The sequence below is a fragment of the Pleurodeles waltl genome, chromosome 2_2 (assembly GCF_031143425.1).
Source record: "Pleurodeles waltl isolate 20211129_DDA chromosome 2_2, aPleWal1.hap1.20221129, whole genome shotgun sequence".
NCBI classification, from domain to species: Eukaryota; Metazoa; Chordata; class Amphibia; order Caudata; family Salamandridae; genus Pleurodeles; species Pleurodeles waltl.
In genome coordinates, this window is record NC_090439.1 from 832,616,471 (window position 1) to 832,644,444 (window position 27,974).

The following is a 27,974-nucleotide window of genomic DNA, read 5'->3' on the forward strand; positions in this document are numbered from 1 at the left end:
CAACTCCACCGCACCTTTTGACAAAAGGAATTGCACCTCCTGCTGAAGCTACAGGAGATGATCTTCTGAACAAAACGAATGACGGGGAGGGATGGGAGAGGGAAACTCCCGAAAAGGAAGGGCATAACCTTTCCCCACAATATCTAGTACCCAAGAGTCCAATGTGACTAATTCCCACTCGTGGAGAAAATGAAATATCCTGCCCCCTACGGAAGAAGTATGACCTAAGATGGATAGAAAACTAGGGCTGCTTTCCTTGTTGGATTCCCCCAGAGGAAGAGGATGAGGCAGGGTGTTGCTGGGTGGCTCCTCATGTCCTAACCCTCCCCTGCCCTCTAAAAGATCTATAGAGAGGGTTGGCAGGCTGTTGAGTGCTGGACTGTGGCCTACCACGATAAGAGGATCCACGGCCAAACCCCCTAAACTTCGAAAGGACCTAAAGGGTGTAGATGCAGACGCCTGTAACCCCAAGAATCTTGCAGTAGCCCTGCTGTCTTTGAAACGTTCTAAAGCAGAGTCTGCCTTGGACCCAAACAACTTTTCGCCATCAAACGGAAGGTCCAACAAACGTCCGCTGAAACTCCAGAAGACCTAAGCCACGCATGCCTCCTGGTCACCACTGAAGCGCATCTTGTCCTGGCTACTGAGTCTGCTGTATCTAGACCAGGCTGGATAATCTGTATGGCCGCTGCTTGAGTGTCCAAAAGGAGCTCATCAAACTGCCCCTGCATATCCTGAGGCAAGTTCAGTGCCACAGCTCTTGCCATGTCCATCAGGGCATGAACATACCTCCCCAGCACACAGGTAGCATTGACCAATTTCAGGGCCATACTACATGAGGAGAAACTTTTCTTGGCTGCTTGCTCCATCCTCATGGACTCCCTGGATTAACAGCAAAAGAGCCAGGTGCAGATCAAGCAGAACAAGAAGCTTGGACCACCAAGCTCTCAGGTGTCGGATGTTGGGATAAAAATCAAGGATCCCCAGGAGCAACCCTGTATCTCCTTGCCACAGTCCTGGAAACCGCTCGAGACTGAACAGGCTTTCGCCAAATGTCTAAAATAGGCTCAGTCAGAGCATCATTGAAAGGGAGTATGGGCTCTGCAGAAGTAGAGGAAGGATGCAACACCTCCGTCAAGATGTTTGTCTTTACTTCCGAAGCTGGTAAGGAAGTTCCAAAAATTCAGCAGCCTTTCTTATGACAGTGTGATAGGATGCTGCCTCATCTGTAAATTCACCCAGGGATGAAAGATCCCACCCAGGGGAGGTATCCAGTCCACTTGCAGAGTCCAGACCCTGAAACTCCCCCATAGGCTCAGAAATGTCTTCTTTCTCTAACAACTGTTGGTGGTACCCCTGCTCCTCCAAGAGCCTCACTGCTCGCCTTCTCAACCTCAATCTGGCCTTCAATCTCAGCGTTGACAGAGTTAGCAGACGTCGATGACGCTGGCTTCAAAGCAGATAGTCGTGGTGGAGGAGATGATGGAGATACACTTCGTCTCGACCTGGACCCATCCGGTACCGGTATTGACTCCATGGGCGCCATCGGCATCATCTGAGGCGACAACGTCATCAGCGCCAAATCAGCACTCTCAGCCGGATAGAAGAGCACAAGCGGAGCAGACTTGTATGGCACCGGCGAACCAAAGGAGAACGCAAATGGACCCATGGGACCAGCCGGTGCACCAGCAGGGGCCATATATTTTTTTTATATGCTAAACATAGCATTTAGGAAAGCCACCGGATTCGCTCCCTGAGTCAGGAAGGCAGGAAACCTCTGGTCATCTTGAGGCGCTTGAGTCGGATCCGAAACTTGGCCAACGGCTCCTGAACCAACACAGGTGAAAAGTTAGTCGGAGGACTCGCCGGGATCTCGATGACCTCAATCAGTGATGGCGCTGGAGATGCCTGAAGACCCTGAGGCTGGGGAGTAATAGTAGGACTGACCTCCCATGCCATACGACGTTGTCTCAAAGGGGACTGACACCGATCTCTGGAAGAACAGTATTGAGAATGGTGCCAGCGCCGCTTCTTATGAGAAGAAGAGTCCCCTGCCTTAGATCTCCGATGACCCTTGTGTCCTCTCTTAGCTTTTGCTAAGAAGAGCTTAGCCTTCTCTTTCTTTTAAGGCCATCGGGTTCAACCTCAGGCAAGACAAGCACCCTCCACGTTGTGGTCCGAACTTAGACACCACAAGCAGTCTTCATAAGGGTCTGTGACTGACATATGACTCCCGCACTCACATCAAGGCTTAAAACCTGACTTCTTAGGCAGAGACTGTGTAACAAGTACAACAAAACACCTTCGAAACAGTTGCTGTTCGAAAGCCAGGAAAAAACTGTTAGGCGTTGAAAGTACGGAAAAAAGGGAACGGACGTCAACATGCCGGCGAGGACTTCTTATTGCCACGATGACGTCAGATGGAGTCTCGTGCGGAGCCGGGCAATTGTGATGTCCTCGTCGACTTGAAGCGCTGCAAACAAAGTTTTCGTCGAATGCTGGTGCATTGGGAGAATTCATAAGGTGAGGAATTCACAGGTAGTTGTATCCATCAGAAAATATTGGGCATATGTCCCATTGCATAGAATCCTCCCTGAACAGTGGCCAAATCTTCCACCTGGGGGAATGTAGCTGCACATGTGTTTCACCAGGACAGAAAAAACCCTTGCCAGCACGAATCAGAACGTTGGCGGTGACATTCCTGCTGCCAAGCCCACTGTCACTTGGAAACAACCAGTTGCCAGGAAACAAAGCACTTACAGAACCTGCACCAGCAGGGGGATCCCAGTGGGATGACGGATAGCTGATATCAGATCAGGTTCCAACTGAGCACACAGCTCTGTGATTGTGGCCCTATCCAGTCTACAGGTCAGTATTATGTGCCTGTCCTTTAGTGTAGCCAAGTTCACAAGGGGTCTGTACACGGGGTCTTGTCTCCTCCTCCGATTCCTCTGCAGTGGTAGGTATCTAAGGGACACAAGAGTGAGTAGGGTGTCACAATTTGAACAATGGAACCACAACCTCAGTGTACATAGAGCAGTAACGTGATGGGACAATGGGAATGGCAATGTATGTGCAAATTATGGAAATGACACAGTTCTCGATTATCTGAACATTGTCCACCACCATAAAATGGCGACCGCATGTCCTGTATGCAGGGACAGGTGGAAGTGAGGTAACTCCGCTGGGGTTGAATGTCATGGCGGAAGGCGGTTTTGTACCGCCGTGTTATTCCTCATTGGATATTATGGGGCTCTATGGAGTACAGTGGCCAATCGGGATCACCGGCAGCAGTGACGGTTTACACCGCCACTGACGTGACCGCCATTTTGTCTATAACCTCACTTGATTCCAGGAAAACACCTACACTGCGTGTGCTGCTGTGACCTCTGTCTGGATACTGCCATGGCTCGTGTGACCGGGGAAAGGGCCCCTGCCTTCAATTTGGAGGAATTGGAGCGTTTGGTGGATGGGGTCATGCTCCAGTATGGGCAGCTGTATGGGCCTCCAGACCAACAGGTGAGTACACCGTGGGCACAATGCATGTAACCAGGTTGCATGGAGATGTGTGTGCAAGCATTGTGTCATTTGGTGGGGTCGTATGGCTGGTGGTAGTGTACATGGTGGGCGCTGGGTGATGTGTGTGCCAAAGGAAATGGAAGGGCATTTGTGGGTCATATGTGTGACAGGCTGGATTGTATGTTTAATGGTATCCTCCTGTTGGTGTTTCCTCTGAAGGTCAGCGCCCAACAGAAGAAGGGATTGTGGCATGCCATCGCCAAGGACGTGCAGACCCTGGGGGGAGCACCCACTCTAGGAAGAGTTGGGAGGACCTGAGACGCTGGGCCCGGAAGACCGCAGAGGCCCAGCTGGTGATGGCCTCCTAACGAGGGTAGGGTGCCCGTGGGAACATGACCCCCCCCCCCCCCATGATGGAGCGCATACTGGCGGTGGCCTACCCAGAGCTGGATGGGTGTTTGTGGGCATCACAGCAGCCACAAGGGGGTGAGTACAGTGGGCGTTACGACTATAATTGGTAGGTGGCATGGGATCCTGGTGGTGGGCGTCAGTTAGTGGGTGCCCCTTAATGCCAGGTCAGAGATGTAGCGTGATCCAGCTCAAGGGTAATGGTTGTATTGCTAAATCTGATAACCTAGCTAGGTTGTATTCCATGTCAGACAGGGCTTGGTGACTCCCAGGAGGGGTGCACCCCCCTTCCCCCTGAGGTGCCTGGCCATTCCCAACATGATGCCCTTGCACAGTGTAGTGCGGATTACGTCAGGGAAAAAGTTGGGCCTTGGACTGTGCCCTGTGGCCATGTGGGCCTTTTGTACTTTGGACTGGCCATTGGCCCTTTCTGAACAGTGGCTCACATATTTCTTGTCACATGGACAATATGGTGGCTGTTGGCATCAAATTACACTATTAGTTCTGGATAAATGTAGTCCTTGCATTATTATGATGTGTGTCCTGTGAGACTGGTTTTCCTCTGCAGCTGGTTGTGTGTGTATGTGTCTGGTGTGTGTTGTGCGTGTGTGTTTGTGTGTCACTCTCCTTTTCCTCCCTCCCTCCCTCCCTTGTGTGCTAGGCAGCTGTACTCACCGTCATCGTCTTTGTCAGCATTGGTGTTCCAGGTGGAGCATGGCGTAGAAGAGCATCAGGAAGACTTGATTTTCCGGTTCCATGGCAGCGATGGTCTCTGTGTCTCTGATGTTGAGTCTTTCGTCTTCTGTGTTCTGTTTCCACCGGAAATCCTTTGTGTTTTGTTATTTCTTAATATGGTGGGTAGTAACTTGTCTGCCGCCTGCCTGTTGATGGCTACCGCCATGGTCAGTGGTGTTAACACCCTGGCAGTTGGTGTGGCACATTGGCTGTCTATGGGAGTTATCACTGCCATGGTCATAATTTGGCGGTAATTACCTCCAGCCTGTTGGCGGTATTACCGACACTTTAACAGGCACTGCCATTGTCATAATGACCACCTGAGTGTCATGTTCAGGCTGCCACTGATCACCTTTTCTTTCAGGTTTTGGAGAGGTGCTGCTACCTAGCCACCAGGGTTGGGCCGACAGCTGCCAAGACGGTGTGGGATTGGCTCGGTCACCCACAAATGGTGGTGCTGCTGCCCCTAATTCAGCAGTGTCTTTCGAACAACGGGAGTCCTACGACAACTCCACACCCTTTCTTCTCCATATCTGAACTCCTCTGGCATGAGTGCTGAACGGCACTGAGTAGAACTCTCCTCTCATTCCTTGCCTTATTTCTAGTTTTGTATTAGGAGCAATGATTATCTTGTTTGAATGCTGTGTATCTCTACAAATAGGTTGCAACCCTTCTCTCTTTTCTATGGTCGTTAAGGCCTCAAACATTCCAGGTAAGCAATTATATTATAATTCTTGGAACATAAGCTTCAGGGATCATTGTCTCTAAGCTGCTCTATTCAGTGTGTCTGGCTTATATATTCTCACTAGTGTAGCTGCACTACATATGCTGTGCACCCCCACTCTCTGGCCTGTATTTCGATACTTGGTGCCCTCTCAAAACACAGCAATCTCCAACTCGCAGTGACATTACACCCCATTTTCTTATTATGCAATCCCATTTATTATACCTAGAACTTTGACCCAGAGTGGTGCACACATGGGGTAGTGCAAATAGGGCTCACACCCAATGCAGAAGTGGTGGTGATCGCATTTTAGGTGGTTAGGTGACCCAGCCCAGGATCAGCATGGTCTCTAATGGTATTGCTTGAGGGAACATGGCTAAACTAATACCCAGACCCTCACATTAGACTTGCAAGCCACAACTATAGGAATGAAATCTGGAGCATTTCAATAGTAAATGAAAAATGGTATATGCTGCACTTGCTGCTTCAGATGGCATCATTTCCTGTCAACTGAGTCTGAATCAGTCAGTCCACCTGTATGCACAGGGCCTCCTGCTTCTTATGATTGAAATACACTATTTGTAATGTGTTAGCAAGTCATCTACAGTCTATCCCAGCAGTATGAATCATTTTCAACAAGACCAGACAATTTGGAATTTGTCTCCCTAGTAGCTCATAATAGTTTGGGGATCGTTGTAGATGTGAGATTGCACCCAGACCACTCTGAGGTGGGAAAAATATTGCATACTTTAGTCAATAATTATTTCATGTCGTTTCATTTTATTTGACAAAAATGCTCTCCCTGCCTTTTGTACTTGTATTATGAAATCAAAGAAAAGTGATATCGCAAAACCACTACATTACAGAGACTCTCCTTATTTTGCTTTTCACAGAGCTGCACTGTATCAGTCTCTGATAAGGATCGGTGTGAGCATTCAAATAGGAAGAATTCAGTAAAGGTGGTGTGGCCCTGGAGCTTTGTTAACAAGTTTTCCACAAACTGCTCGAAATGTCTTTTTTTTTTTTTTTTTAATATGTTTATTTCTTAAATTTGCAGGTGCAATGGCATACAATATATTTTGACAATATTATACAATAAAATACAATGCTTAGTCAAATTATGAAAATCCTGCAGTTGAGCTCTTATTGCATTCATTTAAGAACAGATGGCTCATGATACCAGCTTTCCCTCCCTTATACTGCTAACATATCCCTGTTTTTTCCCCAAACACCTTCATATTTGCACTTAGCACCTAAATGCGGAGCATACAGTTTCTCTTTCGATTGCACGACTTTCATTTTTGCTTCCCATGCTCTATACATAGGAGGTACAGGCGAGTACTAGGCTAGAAGAATCACATATTTACCTAAAAGGGATACAATAAACATGATTTGAATTGCGCGGATTGCCAGACCTGGGAGTCGTGAGATACCAAACAATGCTCCAGATAGCTCGGGGGCAAGAGTAACGGAGATTGGGGAGCCAACCCAAGCGAAATTTACATGAAGCCAATCCCCCTGGCTTTCCTGGCAGCCTGGACATGAGCTGGATTTTTCCGGGTAGATTTCTTTTAGTTTAACTGGGGTGTAATATGACAACTATTTTGAATAAAATACTATTTGTTAAAAGTTTACACCACTGATCGCTTTATGTGTTTGGATATTATGATTTTTCCACTGCTGTGGATCGATCTTGCACCGTGTTAAGTTTTCAATTTTTTACCAAAAACTGAGAAATCATTTCCGACGGGAGCTGAGAATAAAGCATCTTATACCAGCTACCTATACCTCATAAATTCCCATAAAAGGCCTGACATATATTGGAACCAGATGCCTCTGACGCTATCTCAGCCGTCAAAAGAAAATGCTGGATTTGGTGAAGGAGAACCTGAGATCATCTGAGATCAAACCCATCTCAGTTTGACACTTGATTTGATTACATAATAAGAAATCTGAAGGGCTCTTAAACCCCAACTGTTCCCAATTTTGAACATACGCTTGATTTATCTCCAAGCCTAACATCCAGGTATTTTGAAGCCTGAATGTCGGATGAAAATTCGGAATTTGATATTTCTCCTGTATTGGTACAATCCTATTACAAATAATTACTGGCAGTTTGTATAGCACACACTTGGGGAGACGAGGTAGCTTGAGAAATCAGGGAAGCTAGTTGCCACTGTCGTTTAGCATGCATTTAATTTAAGATAAAAGTAGGAGTTAGGTGCTATGGTAACACTTTATGCCCAGTCCAAAATGGAGGCCTCATAATACGTTTTGAGGTTAGGGAGCGCTAAACCTCCCATCCTCCACTGTGAGAGCTAATTTTTCGACCTGTAATCAAGGTTTTATACTGGCCTATACAAATTATCTAATCATTTGATCTATCTTTGAAGAATTTCTGGGGAATTTTAATGATTATACTCGAGAAAACAAATAGCAAGAAGGGAAGAATCATAAATTTGACTAATGCCACTCGCCCTATGATCGTCAAGGAAGAAGCTTTCCATTTCAGATGTAGATTTTAAGTCTTTTTGAGAACAGCTATGTAATTCAGCTGGAAAAGATCAGAAACATCATGTGGAACAAATACCCTTAAATATCTAATAGTAGTAGATAGCTGGGACTGTACTCGTATTCCCGCTGGCAGAACCAACATTTCAGCTTTATGCAAAAGAACCTCAGTCTAATCCTATAGCTCCTTTAGCCACCAAGATCCTTAAAAAGTCTTAATCTGTGCAAAGGTTCTGGCCATATTAAACGTGTCCGCACAAAGATAGAATCATATCATCAGCTAACAGTTTGAGTTTGGGTGCTTGAGTAATAGGAGGATAAATAAAATTATCTTGCCGAATAGCCGAAGCCAAAGGTTCAATGAAGTGTGCGAAAAGCACCGGAAAAAGGTGGCAAACCTGCCGCGTACCCCGTGATAGTTGCACCAATACTGCTATCTTTGCATTGATTAAAACCCTGGCTTCGGCCTTAACATATAGGCTGCGCAGGGTCCGAATATACTTCTTTGAGAATCTAAATCTTTCTAGAATCGTGAACAGAACCTCCCATTGGATCAAGTCAAATGCCTTCTCGGCATCAAGCATTATAATTGCTGCTGGATATTTATTGTGTGAAACATTATCGATCGCCTGAACCAAAAAATGAGTGTTTGTAGAAAACAGCCTGCCAGGAAGAAAACCACACTGGTCCACGGGAGAAAGTCATTGAACTACCTATGTCGTTCAGACTACTAAGATTTTAGTAAATAATTTATAATCCTGATTTAAAAGACTGATCGGGCGATTTCATTTCAAATTTTGGCTAATTGGTTCAGCGATATTTTATATACTTCGGCTGGAAGACCATCTTCTCAGGACGCCTTTCTGCTCCGTGCGTCTCATACTGCCTCGGTGACTTCCAAATAAGAGAAATTACAATTTAGTATCAGATTTAATCTTCTCCTAAGTAGATGAGTACAAAAGTGAAAAAGTCAGAGGATATATTAAGGGACTCCCATCGTACTAGTCCTGAAGAAGACCCATTGTGGAGCTGTGATTTGGCCCAAGATATAGAGGGGTCGAAATGTCGACGTATATATCATAGTTCGGATTGGTTTCTGCATAGGATCCTTGGAGGATTGAAGGAAGTGATTTAGACTCTTTGAGGATTTGGAATGGAGTCAATGCAGCAAAAAAGAGCCAACCGACTGTTTTTAATGTCTTTTTGTATAGGTTTTTGATCCTTTTGAATATGTATTATTCTTCTTTCTATCTGTCATGAGCACTTTTTCTTACACTGCCTTTCCTTCGGTGTGTTGTTTACTAGATGGGTTGTCCGTAAAAGATGAATATATTAAGTTGATATTTATGTATAAGTAAATGAATTAATATATATATTTATATGAATAAATAGTTTTTTTGTTTTCACCTATGTTGTTCTATGATGTATAAATAATTTGTTGGTCTTCCCCGTTAGGGCATTCATCTAGATCACTAGGCATAGGTGTCTACAGGGCACCATCTTCTGCCATTTTCGTTGATACTTAATCATCTTCTAGTTCTATGATACAGGATATTTTTATTCAGGTACCAAACTATCTCTCAACAATTGAGCATTACACCCTTTCATGCTCACCTCCTCCAAAAATGATAATATCTTTTACTTGTCATTTATTTCTTCTTGAAATGCTTGGACTGCATCCCAGGAGCACAACACATTGGTGTGTTGATTGGACTCTCACTTCGGACTGAGTTACTTAAGACGCACAGTCATAGCAGCTAGAATTCAGTTATTGAATAATGGAATAAGCTTTCCTCACCCCTTTAATGCTACCAAGTCCATCAACCCACCAGTTAAAGTCCCAAGAGAGCGGAAGCCTAATCTTTGGAGGAAAGGACCTGGAGCACCCTTCTAGGATAGAGTATGCTGGGGTCCTGCTAACTAGGCCCCAGCACTAGTGTTCTTTCCCAAATTCTGTACCTTTGTTTACACAATTGGCACACCCTTTGCACCCATATAAGTCCCTGGTAAAAGGTACCCATGGTACCAAGGGCCCTGTGTCCAGGAAAGGTCCCCAAGGGCCACAGCATGTATTATTCCACCCTGGGGACCCCTCACCAAGCAAATGCACACTGCCTTTTCAGCTTATGTGTGCTGGTGGGGAGAAAAAGGCAAAGTCAACATGGTACCCCTCTCAGGGTGCCATGCCCACAGACCAATGCCTGTGCCATAGGTAAGTCACCCCTCTAGCAGGCCTTACAGCCCTAAGGCAGGATGCCATATACCACATGTGAGGGCATAGCAGCATGAGCACTATGCTCCTATAGTGTCTAAGTACATTCTTAGACATTGTAAGTGCAGGCTAGGCATATTGATTATACGGTCTGGGAGTTTGTCCTTACAAACTCCACAGCCCCATAATGGCTTCACTGAATACTGGGAAGTTTGGTATCAAACTTCTCAGCACAATAAACCCACACTGATGCCAGTGGTGGATTCACTGAACAATGCACCCGGATGGCATTTTAGAGATGCCCCCTGTATTTTACCCAATTCTTCAGGGCAGGACTTACTAGTCTGTGCCAGCCTGCCACTAAGAAACGAGTTTCTGGCCACATGGGGTGAGAACCTTCGTGCTCTCGGTGGCCACAAACTAAGCCTGCACTGGGTGGAGGTGCTTTACACCTCACCCCTGCAGGAACTGTAACACCTAGGCCTCTTGTAACAGTGCCCCAGGGCACCCCAGCTAGTGGAGTGGCTCGCCCCTGGACAAAGCCCCACTTTTGGCACCAAGTCCGGCAGGAAAATTGGGGAAAGCAGGAAGGAGTGACCTCCACAGCTAGGACCACCCCTAAGGTGTCCAGAGCTGAGGTGACCCCCCTCCCTGCAGAATCATCCATCTTAGTTTGGAGGACAGGGACCAATAGGGTTAGGTTTGTGTCCCCCTCCCCAAAGGGAGTGGACACAAGAAGGGTGTAGCCACCCTGGGGGTCCGTAGCCATTGGCTACTGCCCTCAGACCCCTGTAATGCAAAATCCAGGCTTTAAGGGCTCCCCTGAACCCAAGTCATCAGATTCCTGGTGACCTCACAAAAAGCAAGAAGAAAGAAGAAGGACTGCTAAACCCCAGCATAGAGGAAGGAAGACGAAAACTGACTTGGTCCCAGCCCTAAAGGCCTCAATCCTGCTTCAGAGAACCTGCAAAAGAAAGTGACGCATCCTGCAGGTCAGGCGACCACTGCCAAGCCTCCAGAGGACTGCCTGCATTACAGAGGACCAAAAACTCCTGTGGACAGCGGCCCTGTACAAAAAGAAACTACATCTAAAGGACTCCAGAGCCTCCCCGGATCGGCAATTCCTGACCACTCTGCACCAAACGCCTACGGCCTATGTCCAGGTGGCCCAACCTACTAGAGAGGATACTCAGGTGATTCCGAGCAAGTGCCCACCATGGGTTGACCACTCCTGTCCCCCATGACGACGCATGCAGTGTGAATCCAGAGGACCACCCTGACTGCGGAAGCTTGGGACGAAGATATCCAACGCCAAAAGATAAACTGCACCCGCAGCCCTGTGGCCTTGGGGAACCTGACCTCCGGTGAAGCAACGTTCAGCAGGCTGCCCTCCTACATGTCCAGCCTATGGTTCTCTGCACCCGAACACCTGGACCCAGCCTGCAGCATCTAAGTGACTCCCGGTGTCCCCTCATAGGAAAGCATTGGGGGCCCAACGCTCTGTTTGCACCCAGCCGCTGCTTGAGTTTGGTGCCTACTTGTATTCCCGCCTGTGCTCCTTTAAACCCCTGAGGTCTGCCCTCTGAAGGTGCAGGTACTTGCCTGCCAGCAGATCTGAAACAGAGTGCCCCAGGCTCCATAGAAGGCCATGTTAATCTTGCCTCATCTTGGACCTCTGCACCAAGACGGCCCGTGTTGCTGGTGGTGGGTGTTTGGGGTTAACTTGAACCTCAACCAGTGGACTTCCTAACCCCTGGAGACTGGAAATGTAGGTGTTGTACTTACCTGCAAAAAGTACTAACTTTTCTTCTTCCCAGGAACTGTCCTGAAAATTGCAGTGTCAACTTTTAAAAAGGATTCTTACCATTTATTCACAAACTGTACAACTTATCAATTCCAATCAAAGTGGTAGTGATACATATGTGAAATACTTATTTACTTATGTACTTACCTGCAACTTGATTCATGTGACTCTAGAAATAAATTAACAAAAGATATTTTTGCTCTATAAAAACAATTGGTCTGGAGTTAAGTCATTGAGTGTGTGCTTCTTCCATTGTCTGTGTGTGTACAACAAATACTTTGCACTACCCTCTGATAAGCCTAACTGCTCGACCATCTACTACAAAAGAGAGCATTAGTATTATCTACTTTAGCCTCTGTTAAGCCTAAGGGAACCTCTGGACTCTGTGCACACTACATCTCATTTTGATCTAGTACATACAGAGCCAGTTTGCTTCACATACTTTATTCTTCAGTTAGAGACTTTTACCTGCAGATGCCTCACCTTAAAGCAATACCTTTCGAGGAGGAGAGAGATTTGGGATCTGCGGGATGGATCAGCCCAGGAAACTCTGCAGGACCGAATGGGTGAACTCTCTGTCCCGCCTGACCCGGCTATCTAGGCAACAGTACTTAGTGAAGGTGCAGAGCGATGCTCATGTAGCAGCCTGACACTTGTCCAAGTCTTGCACACCATGTGCTAGAGTTGTGGTAACAACCTTTGCTCTGGTAGACTGAGCATACAGGCCTACTGGAAGCTGCTTCCTGGCTACCCCATAGTAGATCTTAATACATGTAACCATCCATCTAAAGATGGTCCTGTTTGGTAGCCTTGCCCTTTTTATCTCCAAAGAAACTGAAGAACAGCAGGTCGTCTTGTTGGAATTCTCTGCTTCTCTCGCTATATAAACTGAGAGCCCTTTTAAGACCAAGGTGATGGGGATCGCTCTTCTTCCTTGAGGGGTGAGACAGTGCATAAAAGGATGACAAAGTGATAGATAGTCCTACATGAATGGGTGTGACTACCTTCAGAAGGAACGCTACCTTCGTGCGATGGACCATCTAGTCCAGAAAGGAGGAAACATAGGGAGGCACGGCTGATAAGACCTGTTGTTCACGGACTCTCCCTGCGGCTGCTATGGCAAAGAGGAACACCATTTTAAAAGGCAAGCACATAATGTAAGTCAAGACCAGGTTTAGAGCCTATTGCGGCATTACAGATGTGATAGATGGGAACATGTGGATTGAACCCTTCAAGGAAAACATCACATCACGGGATCAGAAGAAAGGTGGTTGATCTAATAAATATAAGAAAGGCTGAAAGGGCAGATAAGTAACCTTTACCTCTGGCCACAGCAAGGCTTGGCTGGGCCAATGATAAACTAAACAGGAGAATGTCAGAAAGAGAAGTTTGTAAGGGTTGGATATGCCATGAGGAACATCACACCGCAAACGTCTTCCAGCATCCTGCATAAATATTTTTTGTGGAAGGAAGCCTAGCAGCCAAGATAACACCAACTACTTTGAGAGGAAGATCAAAAGCCATCAAATGTCGTAACACTCCACGCATGGAGGTTGACAACAGCCTCTGTTCTTTTTCGGCATCAGAAAGTTACCAAAGTAACAACCAGTCCCAATTTATGAAACCAGCATCCTCTCTATTGCTTCCTTGGCCAAAACAAGTGTAGACAAGTGGTCACATGGGATATGTTGTGCTGTGGGTGGCACATATGGAGATTATGAAAGGAAGGGTAGGGAGTAACCTTGTTCCAGAACCTGACGCATCCCATGTTCTAAAGTAATGCTCCTCCATCCAGGGAGCTAAAAGGTGATTCAATATGCAACCGGGCGATTGTGGATGGCCTGCTCCCTGACCTCGTCCTTTAAAGTATTGTGCCTTCTACTGTTACTGAGACCAATTTTACCTCTGTTTTTGCCTGAAGCTCCTTTCAAAACCTTGAAAAGGGCGTTGTTGTTGGGAGAACTGCCATGTTTGTGTGGCCAAGTCCAAGCAGTGGGCAGTAGCTTTACTATCCTTGACCTTTTAAGGGCTGAGCCCAACTTTGCCCCAAAAAGCTTGGAGCCATCAAAAGGCATAGCTATCACTCACTGTTGAAACCCTGTGGAACAACCCATATAGCGAATTCAAGCGTAGCAATTGCTCTACCAACACAATCAGTGGTGCCTGAGCTTGATTTAACAGAATACTTTGCAGAATCCTCCCCATCTTAGACAAGACGCTGCAACCCCTGCATGACTTCTATAGAAATTGCTGGCAAAACATCAGTCAACTTATGCCATAAAGCATAGGCGAATCTCCCCCAGAAGACACTATGGCCCTCATTATGACATTGACCATATTATGACACACACATACCAATCCGTCAATATACAGCCACACACACAGGGTCAGTGATACACTGGAAGTATCAAAACCCACACCGTTACGCCAACAGAACAACGCCCATCACATTATGACCCACGAATCACCGCGGCAGACATTCAATGGCGGTAAACCATTGGCGGTACATACCACTGCGCTCAAAATACACACATACAAAACAACACAACATTGGTCAATTCAAACTACACACACGCACCACACCACTACAAAACACACACCCACATTACCCACAACCCTTTACGACTACAAACAATTGCCAACAGAGAGAGAGATACAGCAAGAGCACCCACACAACCAGAGCCACATACCACCATCACCTATACACCACTCACACACCTTACAACATACACATCACCCCACACACCCTCACCCATACCACTCACACAACACCCATGGCACCACAACGACACCCCAGGTTCTCAGAGGCGGAGCTTAGGGTCATGGTGGAGGAAATCATCTGGTTAGAGCCACAGCTATTTGGATCACAGGTGCAGCAGATATCCATTGCTAAGAAGATGGGAGCTATGGCGGAGAATCGTGGACAGGATCAACGCCATGGGACAGCACCCCAGAACAAGGGATGAGATCAGGAAGAAGTGGAACGACCTACAGGGGGAAGGTACGTTCCATTGCAGTTAGACACCAGCCCGCAGTACAGAGGACTGGCGGTGGACCCCCGCCTCCTCCCCCACAACTTACAACATGGTAGGAGCAAGTCTTGGCAATCATGCATCCTGAGGGCCTAGCAGGAGTAGCAGGAGAACAGGACTCTGGTAAGTTAACTCTCTATTAGTATCACCCCCCCCCCCTACCTGCATGCCATCACATACCCCCACCCTAACCCTCACTCCCATTACTCCACCACCTCCCACATACCCCACCATCACAACCCACTAATCGCAATACCAAACCCTGCATGCAACACGCATGCATGGACATCCCTCACAGACCTGCATGGACACCTATCACCACTGCATGCACACTGGAGAGAATCATCTAGCCCACCAAATAACTCACACAAGGCAAATCTGCCAGGGCAATAACAACCATAGAGGGCAACACACCCATGCACAATATTTCACACGCAGAAACAATAACACTGCAATTACATCCCCACAGGTATCCCAGCCAATGTCACCGGAGAAGAGGTGCCAGCAACAACCAGTCCCCCCACAGAAGACGCCCACAGTGATGACAGCAGCTCTGCTCGTCTGGATCTGGATGACCAACCTGGCCCATCAGGGATCTCCAGACAGTCAGTTACCCAGGCACAGTCTCACACCACCACAGAGCCTCCCCCTCAGGAAACACCACCACAGCACCTACCCAGTGGGCCCATACCTCTGTCCCCAGGACACGTCAATCAGCAGTGTGTCCACCGCTACATGGACCCCAGGCCACCCCACAAAAACAGGACTGTCAGGGACCTGGGGTCAGTGGCAGTGGGTACACAGTTCAGGGGACAGAGGCATAGGACAACAGGGAAGCTGGGAGGACTGCTGTGCAACAGGGGGAGGACAGGCCCAGGGAACAGACTCTCCAGGAGGCACTCACCACGATCCTGGGAGCATACCAACATTCCCGGGATACGCTGAGTCAGATACTGGACAAGTTGCAGAGAACATGCGGCTGCAGGAGGGACAGTACCTGGGGACTAGGGAGGACTTGAAGGACAGCACCACCACCCTGGTCTCCATTGCAGGGGTGCTGTCAGACATGGCCAACACTTTGAGGGAGTACAGTGTCACACCACCGGGACCCTGACACTAGCCAAACCGCCGAACAGCACTCCACCTCCGCTAATGGACAAGAGGCCCCGCCACAGGAACAACAGGCCACCAGCACCCCTCCCCCTGCAAAAGGTGAACCACCCCGCAAACGTTCCCTGCGATCCAGGCAGAAGCCAGAGATTATTGCAAAGACCCCCACCAGGAAATAAGACTCTCCTGATTGCCACCCTTGTGTCCCACTCTGTCACCCTGTTCACCTTGCACTGCCATTGCTCCCCTTCTTATGACCCCTTGGACAACGCACCTGTGATAAAAATAGACTAGACTCTATCCTGAACTTTCCTCCATAATCACCCTGGCCCACTGCACTTCCCCCTCTACTTCTTAGCACTTAAATAAACACCCTTTGAAAAATATACAAGTATGGAGTATGTCAAATGATTTAAGTATGTATTTGTTTAATGAGGTTCAAACATTGCAATTCAACTGTACAGTAATGTACAAATAGGAAAGGCCTGTAGTTGTCTGCAGTGAACACACCAGGAGCGATAGTGGGGCACCAACATCTGCAAAAAGAGTTGCCAAAGGAGACAGTGAGTGGCCACAGAAGTGGGAAATCACAGCCTGCCAGTGAGAATGTCAAACACAAAACTGTCAATTAAATGTGAAGTTACACTGTCTTACCTGGGTGTCATTGGAAGTATTGACGAATAATTGCACTTCTGTTGTCCTCATACTCATCCTCATCCTCTGCCTCATCTTCACTGTCCACAGGGTCCACTGCTGCCACATGGCCATCTCCAGCCTCCTCCTCCTGCAGAAAAGGCACCTGGTGACGCAAGGCAAGATTGTGCAACTTACAGCATGTCACGATGATCTGGCAGCCTTCTTGGGTGAGTAGCACAGGGATACACCTGTTAGATGGAGGCAACAAAACCTGGCAGAGGCCAAAGGTCCTTTCTATAATCCTTTTTGTCAGTAGCCATGGGAGGTTGAGTTAACCAGAGTCACCTGGAAATATTGAGGGACAACTGTTGGACACACACTAACCCTTAGGGCCCACACCATACCCATACACCAACATATAATCGGTGGGAACCAGGGCCCACCTATTAGCCACACCCTGTGCCTCTGGAGTTGAGCCATCACATTTGGTATGCTGCCATTCCTCAGGATAAAGGCATCATGCACAGACCCAGGATTCTTTGCATTGACGTGGGAGAAGTACTGGTCCGCCAGGCACACCATCTGCACATTCATGGAGTGAAACCTCTTTCGATTTCTGAACACCTGTCCATTTCACCATGAGGGGGCGCAAATGCAACATGTGTTCCATCAATAGCCCCAATGATGTTGGGGATATGTCCCATTGCATAGAAATCAGCTTTCACTGTGGCCAAATCCTCCACCTGGGGGAAAACAATGTAGCTGGACATGTAATTAATCAGGGCAGACAACACTCTGGTCAGCACTATTGAGTACATTGGCTGAGACATTCCTGCTGCGAAGCACACAGTCACTTGGAAGGAGCCAGCTACCAGGAAATGGAGCACTGATAGCACTTGCACAAGAGGGGGGGGGATCCCGGTGGGGTGGCGGATAGCAGAGATTAGGTCAGGCTCCAGTTGGGCACACAGCTCCGGGATTATGGCCCTGTCAAGTCTATAGGTGAGGATAATGTCCCTGTCCTCCATTGTTGCCAGATCCACCAGGGATCTGTATACAGGGGGATGTCTCCATCTCCTAGTCATCCGCAGCGGTTGCAAACTATGGGGTAAAATAGTGAGCAGCTGGTCATTATCTCAACATTCCAACCACTATAGTTCAAAGCTGTTGGAGATGTCCAAATGGTGCATTTGTGTACTGTGATGCAGTTAGGATCCATGGCCTGCACCTGCACCCCCCCCCACCGCCCCGAAATGGCGTCCGCCTGTCCTGTATGGAGGGACAGGTGGAAATTAGGTAATTCTGCTGACATTGTGTGCAGTTGCGGGAGGCGGTTGAAAACTGCTGTGCAACTCCTCATTGGTTAACATTGGGCCCATGGGGTACAATGGCCAATGGTGATGTACGCCAGGGGGTGAAGGTATGCACCGCCGTGGACGTCACTGCCATTTCCTATCTAATTCCTCACTTGCTACCTGATCTTCAACAGGAGAGGACCTACACTGCATGTGCTGCTGAGACCTGTGTCTGGAACTGACCATGGCTCGTGTGACTGGGGAAAGGGCCCCTGCCTCGACCGAGTTAGAGCGACTGGTGGATGGAGTCCTATCCCAGTACCGACTGCTGTATGGGCCTCCAGATCAACAGGTGAGTACACCATGAGTACGATGCATGGGGCGTGAATGCATGGAGTGCTGTGTGTGAAGGCCTCATGTAGGGGGTGGATGGGCCCTGGGCAGTGTGCAGCATGTATGGTGGGCCATGTCTGTGCTAATGGGGATGGGAAGGGTCATGGTGGACCATGAGTGTAACAGGCAAGACGGTCAGACTAATACCTTTCACTGTGTATTTCCCTGCAGGTCAGCGCCCATCAAAAAAAGGGTATATGGCGTGCCATCGCCAAGGACGTGCAGACCCTGGGGGTCTACAGCAGGCGGAGCACCCACTGTCGGAAAGGGTGGGGGGACCTGAGACACTGGCCACGGAAGACAGCGGAGGCCCAGCTGGAAGGGGTGTCTGTCGAACCCGGACGCCCCTGATGGCCCGCATACTGGCAGTGGCCTATCCAGAGCTAGATGGGTGCCTGGGGGCATCGCAGCAGGCACAAGGGGGTGAGCACAGTGCCCTAATATACAACTTGCGCGTGGTGGGGTGGTATCTGGGTGGGGTGTGGGCCCTGTGGGTGCCCCTAGCCCAGGCCTGGCATTGCAGGGTAGGTCCCATGTTGGGCAGGGTTCTGATGTGAAAGTACTCCAACCAAGCTAGTAGGCATCATCTACTGGGCAGGGGTCTGTGGGTCTGTGGGTCTCAGGTATGTTGCAATTGGTGTTAGGTGTCCCTATCCATGGGCTGGTGACTGTGTGTGAGTGTGTCAAGGATGGAAGGGCAAGGAGGCAGCCCCAGCTGCAGGTCAGAAGGCAAGGAGGCAGCCCCAGCTGCAGGTCAGAAGGGCAAGGAGGCAGCCCTAGCTGCAGGAAGGAGGAGCAAGGGGCCTGCTGCAGGGACTCAGTCGGAGCCCCCACCACCAACCATGGTGGTGCAGCTGTCCGAGGCTGCAGGGGATGGGCTAGAGCCTCCTCCCACCACTGCCAACACCGCCAGCAGCACTACCACTGCCACCACTGAGCAGCCGTCACCAGCCACCAGCCCCAGTGAGCAGCCATTCAATACTGCAGGGGATGGGCTGGCGCCTCACCCCACCACTGCCAACACCGCCAGCAGCACTACCACTGCCACCACTGAGCAGCCGTCACCGCCGGCGGACAGTGTGTAGTCCTGCATCCATGGGCTGTTGTGCGGCCTGGCCCCTGTAAATCATGTGGGTCTGACACCCAGGTGAGACTGTGACCTTGCACCCCCTAAGATCTGCATCACAGGGCACAACGCCCTCTCCAGAACCAGTGGAGAAGCCATCCACTTACCCCATCCTCCACAGGATGAAGCTCACTGGGCATAATGCCCCCTCCAGGACCAGTGGAGAAGCTATCCATTCACCCCATCCTCAACCGGATGAAGCTCACTGGGCACAATGCCCGCTCAAGAACCAGTGGAGAAGCCATCCACTCACCCCATCCTCCACAGGCTGAAGCTCACTAGGCATAATGCCCCCTCCAGGACCAGTGGAGAAGCCATCCACTCACCCCATCCTCACCAGGATGAAGTTTACTGGACACAATGCCCCCTCCAGAACCAGTGGAGAAGCTATCCATTCACCCCATCCTCAACCGGATAAAGCTCACTGGGCACAATTCCCCCTCCAGAACCAGTGGAGAAGCCACAGGATGAAGCTCTCTGGGCACAATGACCCCTCCAGAACCAGTAGAGAAGCAATACACTAACCTTATCCTCCACAGGATGAAGCTCACTGGGCACAATGCCCCCTCCAGAACCAGTGGAAGAAGCCATCCACTTGGGAGACTGTGACCTTACACTTCCCAGGACCAAGCACAGGGCAAGTTGCCCCCTCCAGTACCAGTGGGCAAGTCACCCACTTGGGAGACTGTGGCCTTGCACTCCCCAGGACAGAGTAATAGGCATGTTGACCCCTCCAGGATCAGTGGCCATGTACCATGTTCCGGTTGAGATGCTCCCCTCCCCATTCCCCATCCCCCTGAGGTGCCTGCCTATTTTCGACCTGATGCCCCTGCAGTATTCTCTCCGTGTTGTTGCAGGAGTAAGGTGGGGCCTTGGACTATGTGATGTGGCCCTATGGCCCACGGACATTGAGGACTGGGCAGTGTCCCTACAATTGTAAATATGTATGTACTTGTTGATTTGGATGCACGTATTTATACTATTTTATCTTATTACATCACTTTAATAAATTCATTTTGTCCTTGCATTATTCCTGAGGTGTACGGGGTGAATATGTAATGTTATTGCATCTGGTTGTGTGTATGGTGTTGGGGGTGGGTCACTCTCTTTTTCCTCCCCCCTTCCCATGTGTGCTAGGTGGCAGTACTCACCGTGGTCGTCTTTGCCGGTGCTGGTGTTCATAGTGGAGCAGAAGTTAGAAAAGCATGGGCTCCATGGCGGCGTGGTTTTTCCTCGAGTCTCCACAGGTGAGTCGTTTCCCTTCTGTGCAGTGTTTCCGCCAGGCTTTTGATGTCATTGGTACCGCCCCGGAAAAGGTGGTGAATTGATGTGTCATAATACAGTGGGCGGAACATTGTCTTCCGCCTGGTTATAGGCGGTTACCCCCGTGATGGCGGCTGATTTCGCCCTGGCGGTCGGTGTGTTAAAGTGGCTGTCTGCCTGAGTGGTTTCCACCATGGTCATCATTTCATATTTATTACCGCCGGCGTGTTGGCGGTATTACTGCCACTATATCACCAACCACCAGGGTTGTAATGAGGGCCTATATGTTAACTGATGTAAAGGCTAGAGTGGTCGATGAAAAGACCTTTGTATACGCTTCCATTCTATTCAACTCACTACCAGAAGGAGTAGTTGGAAGAGTATTAGGGTTGGTACGACTCATAGAAGCCTGTATCACAAAGCTTTCCAGGACTGGGTGATGTAATAAAAAGTCTGGATTCCTAGGAGATGACCTATGGCGTTGTGCAACCTGCCTATTTTAGACTGATAAGATCCTGATTTTGCCCAGATGCCCACTCCAAAAATCTGTCAATGCCTCATTAAAGGGCAACAATGGCTCGTGGGAAGACTTAGCCATGTTTAAAACCTATGTCATGATTGACTGAGTGTCTCCTCAGTGACTACTGCAGGTATGTGATGACAATCCAATACCAGGTGAGGTATCTAACCTACTAACATCTCTTAGGTCTTCAAAAATACCTTGAAAATCGAAAGGTTAATCTTCTTTAGCAATGAAGAATTGCTCCCTGACTGTATCTGGTTCTGACCAGGGATACGCTCTTGGCCTAGGTGGAGGAGCATGTCCAACATTACAATCAGATTTTCGACTAGCATCGATGACGTCGGTAACTGCATTGGTAATGGCACCAGTGGCACCACAGGAGGCAACAGTGATGTTGAACATGGCTCCAAGGATGGACCAAAAAAATTCTGTCAGTACAGGATTCAAGCGAACCGGAGCTGTGGTTGGGACGAGGTTGAGAGGCAAATCTGGTAAGGTCAGGTCTGCCGAACAGCTAGAGGCCTCCTCAGGTTCATAATTTTCATAACTATCTTCACCTGAAAGGGAATGCCATCATTGCTGGTTCTGTAATGGCAGGGTGAACTGCTTCCTGTCCTAGAGATGTGAGATGCATTGTGCACCTCTGAGTGGTGCGAGTGTTGAGATGCAGGTGAGACATGCTTTGACTTTTAATATTTTTTATTGCTCTTTCTCCACTTTCTCAACTTCCCTGACTTCAAGGAAGTCCAGTTGGGAGAACAACCTTGGGAATGAGAATGAGTCCTCACTCTTGATCTCAACCAGGATATATGCGATGCAGACGATGATCTAGAATGGATTTTCATTTTCCTCTGCTCCAAGAATGCTAAATCTGTCTCACAGTCTTATTCATTTTGTGCCACGCCGAACAAGACTGCAATACATAGCCTGCCTCCAGACACCAAAGACAGACTTGTGTGGATCTGTAACCAACATCTGTCAGTTACATGTCATAAAAAGCTTAAACCCTGACATTTTTTCAAAGAAATGTGATCATCCGCAGGTGAGGAACATCCCACTGGGATATGTTTGCAACGGATTGCGTATCACAAGCAGACGTAATTAAGGGCCCGATTCTTAAAGAAAGTCACAAAGGTGCACCCATGGTAAATGTCTTTGCATTAGTACAGATTTGCTTATTTCATTAAATCACAAGAATTTACAGAAATAGACTAGGAAATAGTACTTCTAGAAAATATTTGTGAACTGTATTTTAGCTTGAGCAAATATGCAGGTGTAGATTTGCTCATGCAAAGATCTATTGAGTGTTTACAAGTGTACTTTAGCTTCAACTACTTTTTTCCCAACCCTGCAAGACGTTTTACTTCTGATCCTTGTGAGGAGCAAATTTCTAATCTTTATCAGTAAATCAGAAATAATTAGCAAAGAGCTGGGGGAAACCCTTAAAACATGCAAGTTAGTAGGTTTGCACAGACTCAAAAGGGCATTCCAATCCTGGAACTACTGCTTACCGCTACCTCTAGCTCCAGTATGTAGGTCTGAGGAAAGGTGGCAAAATAAGGAAACTACTAGTATTCAAGCCCTACTATAGTATTAGCCCTGGCATAATAATAATCAGAAGGCTATTATCAGAGAATTTATATAATGAAATTGCTCCCAACATGCTAAATGGCACCAAAGGAACAAGAATATTTTTTTACACGACAAGAAGATTTAAGAAGCACCCTGTCCCATGGACAAGTCGATATGTTATTAAATTCCACACCCCTGGTGTAGGATAGTGAAATCCATTTATGCATTTCTTCCATTTCCCCAAATAAGAGTTGTCTTGAAAATTAAGAGGGGGACATGCACATTGATCTTGGTAGCCTCTGACTGGCAGAGAGTTCTCAGAGAAAGAAAACGGATATATTCCAGTTAAAGCTTTGAATGCATGTCATTGGTGCAATAAGAAAGAAACTAACTCCGGCACATGCGGGAGGTCTATTTCTAATGGTTCTGATGTCATACCTGCACAGGAATGAGAAGCTCAAAATAGTGCAATGCGGCACAATAACACCTGTCAGTGATGGAACAATAGCTGTGTAAAAGTTTCCAGATCCAGTATGACGCCTGGGGATATTCAAAAGGTGAGGGAGGAATCTGCAGTTAGAAGTCTCTATCAGAAATAGGGCATACCCAATCTTCTCAGACACCTCAAAACAGCTGCAAGATGACCCTTAAGTGAAGCAAAGCCTAGTTATTAGAACAACAAACTTTAGAGACCCACCTAGCTTTAATGGACGTGCAGTGGGGCGATTTTTAACATAATAACAGCAATTGTTTGTAAACTATTGTGACTTTAACAATGCCCTTCGATACTGGACAAGAAACTGGAAGATTTAACCTTTCCAATGGTTCTCAATAAAGGTATGGACTCTGACAGTTACCTGGAGGCAAAACACTTGGAATTGATTCTTGGCTTGCATAATCCTGCCAGACAAAGCAATTCTACTCCAAATATGTGTCCATCTCATTTGTACTGAGACCAGCATTATGACGTGCATCATCATTATACAGAGGAATCATTTTCTCCTTGTTGCTCCTCCTGGACATTGCTTTCTGCCAAAGACAACATTATCACTGTGGATCTTCACACTTTGCATCCTTGGGCTAGACTGTACGGGAACTTCATTGACAGCTTAAGAGACATTAGCTGGAGTAGCCTGTTATGCTATTGGCTTAGGAAGAATAAGTTGTAGGACTGGCAGATAAGGTGGTGAAAGAGCTTCCTGTGGAGGGATTTGCTGTGGAAGAGCTAGCAACCTTTGATTAATATCTTGGAGCACTGTTTGCAGCATTGCAAGAGGTTCTAATTGCATTTGAACAGGGATACTTGGTGCGATCTCTTTCAGCATCTTAGGGCACTTGGGTGAAGTGGAAGGCAATGAGTGCAAACGTGTGCTTTTGACATTCCTATCTTTCGTGCTCTGCTCTTATGTTTCCCAAGCTAAGGCTACCTCTTGACATGTACCCCCAAAGGAGATGTGTAAAACCAAAACACTGGTGTCCGTGCTTGCAGATTGTCACACCCCAATCATTTGTCAAATAACTGGTTTCCTACATACCGTGGGTATTGTGCACAAATTGGCACAGCTCGCTGTTTCAAAAATACCAACCAAATTATGAATTTCCTGCTAGATGAAGTGTACCAGAACACTGCATTCCCATAAGAGGCACATCATATACCTGGAAAATGGGGCAAACCATTAATTGAACAGGTGGGCTGTGACGCATACCTTTGCATAACACACTGATGTGCAAGATGAAAACAAGTTACTTACTTGCAACTTCAGTTCTCCAGTATTGGTATCTTTCATAGATTCACATGCTTGAATCATCTCCATCATTGTAAAGGGAGTCCCATAGTACCTTAACATAGCAGTCCATATCATTAGCATAGGTCCCGATGGTAATGAACAATGTATTTAATAACCTATATATGCTCTTATTAAAAAAGGACTAAACTTAAACAATGACCAAATAGGTGACAGCACCCTCTTGAACACTCCCAAGAGAGGCAGAATCATCCCTCAGATTTTCAAGCAGAGCTGTAATGAGTACTAATGAGCTATAAGGGAAGGAGGGTGGGTTGCATGTGAATCTATAAAAGATACCAATACTGGAGAACTGAATTTACAGGTAGGTAACCAGGTTTCTTCTCCAGTATTGGATCTTTCATAGATTCACATCTTGAATCAGAGTAGCAAGCAGTAACTGTAAATAGAAGAGGCATTTGTACCAGATACATTTGCAGATGGTGGGTTATGATATTGAACATAAGTTTTAAAGTTTTTATTCGTATAATATATATATACATATATGTATATATATATATATAAATAAAGCAACAAATGTATACACATTTAAACATATATTTATCAAAATAAATACACAAATAAAATATATGATGAATGGGGGCTCACTTTATTGAAACAGATAGCGCAGCACTGCTTGGCCAACTTCTGCATCAATGCGTTGCACCGAGTCGAGCCAATAATGGTGCTTTAAAGAAAGCACACTTCTCCCAGTTGCAGCACAACATATCTTGTCCAAAGGCACACCAGCAAACAGGGCTGCAGATGTGGACACACTGCCCTGGTTGGGTATGCTCTGACCTTGCTTGACTATGGTCTCCAGCTTTACAGTGATGAAACTGTATTGTGGTTGGAATCCATCTAGCGATGGTTGCCTTGGTCACTGGTGATCCTTTACTCACTTGACTATAAGATACTAACAGTTGAGTTGTCTTTCTGAAATCTCTTGTTCGATGTAAGTAAAATTTAATGCAACGTCTGAGATCCAAGATGTGTAAGGATCTTTCTGCTGGTGAGGTTGGACTTGGAAAAAATGTTTTTAAGATTACAGGTTCATTGAGATGGAAATCGGAAGGCACATTGGAGATGAACTTTGGGTTAGTTGTAAGATTGAGTGCATCAGTGAAGCATAAGAAAGGCTCTTTACTGGTAAAAGCCTGAATTTCACTAACTTGTGGTGCTTTTAAGAGTAACAAAACCTTCAAGGTAAGAAACTTACGTCTCATTAGTTGAGACAAAACTATGTTGCAACGCCATTCAGGTGGAGGAGTCCTCACTGGGGGAAAAGCTCTGAAGAGACCGTTAAGAAATTGTTTGATGATCCTGCTGGAGCACAAGGAGAAAGTGTCCTGCAAACTCATATATCTGGAGATCGCAGCCATATGGACCTTTATAGAAGAATGAGCCAGACTTCAGAGAGCCAATGAAAGCAAGTAAGGTAGAAGCTATTCAGGTAATATTTGTAGAGGATGCAAGTTTGACCTCTGGCACCACATCCAGAATCTTTTCCATTTAAATTTGTATGCTTTTAAAGTAGAATCTGCTTGTGCCTTACAGAGAATCTCTTGACAGTCCTGTGAGAATTCAGGAGCCATGTACATAAGTGGAGACACATTGGGTCCAGATGACATACTTGGCCTCTGTTCATCGTTAACAGGTGAGGCACTGATTTAAGGCAGATGTGGTTGTCTGGGCCATTTCGGAGCAATTAATATGATTCAACACTTCTCTGTCTTGATTTTTCTGAGAACCTTCGAGATCACAGGAATCGAGGGAAAGCATAGGCAAAGATCCTGGACCATCTTATTTTAAATGCATTCGCCCATGACTCTAAATGGGGATGTCAGCTTACGAATTACTGGCATTTGGTGTTCTGTTGTGTCCCAAACAGATCGAGGGCTGGCTTAGGCCACAGAGAGAATATCTATTCTAGTGTGGATTGATCCAGTTCCCATTTGTGGCAGTTTGGCGTCATTCAGCTGAGGGTGTCTGCCAGGGTTTTGCTGAGTTCTGGTACATGTTCTGCGCAGAAAGTGATTCAATGTTTCATCATCCAATTCCAGATCATCTGCATCTCTGAAGACAGTGGTAATTATCCAATACCTCCCTGCTTGTTTATGTAGAACATGCTTCTGGTGCTGTCTGCATACAAGAGGACTGAAGCATTCTTTATTCCCGGATGGAAAACTGAGGAAAAGTGCTCAAAGTTCTAGGTGACTGATGTGCAAAACTTTCTGAGCTGTAGACCACTTCTCCTGAACTTGCAATTCTTGTAAGTGTCCTCTCCATCCTTCCAGAGATACACCCGTGGTAATAACATAGTCGGGAACTTGAGCCATGAATGAGAGACCTTTGTCAAGATGATGAGGCATGGACCACAAGGTTAAAGCCAATATCCTTTGAGGAGTAACTATGATGAGATCCTCAAAGGATACGGTTACTTGTAACCATTGTTTGTTGAGCTCTCCTTGTAAAGGTCTCATCTTCAATCGAGTGAATGGTAGGAGATCTATAAAAGATGACATAATTCCCAGAAGTGATTTGAACATCCGTATTGAAACATACTCTTTTGTTTGAAGTTTCAGAGCTAGGCGTTGTAGTTTTTGTTGTCTGTAGTGTGATAGGTAGACTTTGTCCCATTTGGTATCCAGGATTCTTCCTAAGAAGATTATTTGCATTGAGGGTACAGTCGAGGATTTGAGGTGGTTGACCATTAGGCCCAGGTTGCAGAGGAGCTTCGGGCAAGGTGGGGAGGTTTTCATTGCTTGACTGACTGAGGGTGTTTTGATCAGCCAGTCATCGAGGTATAGGAATATTTGATGGCCTCAATTTCCCTGCACGGCTGCCACAGTGGCTAGGCACTTTGTGAAAATATGTGGCGCCGACTTGAGACCAAAGGGAAGAACTTTGAACTGGTAGTGAGTAACGGCTACTGTAAATCTGAGGCACCTGCGATGTTCGGGTTGTATGAGGATGTGAAAGTATGTATCTTGCAGATCCAGGGTAGTCACACGATCTCTGTGATTCAAGAGTTTGAGGATGCCTGAAAGAGTGATTATTAGGAAATATTGTTTTGTTAGGAATTTGTTCAATTTCCTTAAATCTAGAATAGGTCGCCATTTCCCTGATTTCTTTTTTATAAGGAAAAAACAGGAATAGAAACCCATTTCCTTTTGGGGTGGAGGAACTCTTTCTATTGCTCACTTCTCTAACATGATGCAGGCTTTTTGATGCAATAAGAAAAGATGAGGTGGGTGCGTACCTTTTGGAGGAGTTGTCAGCGGATGTTGGATGAACTCCAGGGTATGTCCATGGGTGATAAGGTGT

The 27,974-nt window shown here is 47.0% G+C and overlaps 1 protein-coding gene across 8 annotated transcripts in view; it reads right to left on the reverse strand.

Annotated features, from left to right (window-relative positions):
- The window catches only part of C2_2H8orf88 (chromosome 2_2 C8orf88 homolog), a 443,912-nt gene that overhangs the window by 193,485 nt on the left and 222,453 nt on the right, over positions 1-27,974 (reverse strand). The gene's annotated exons all lie outside the window — the stretch shown is intronic.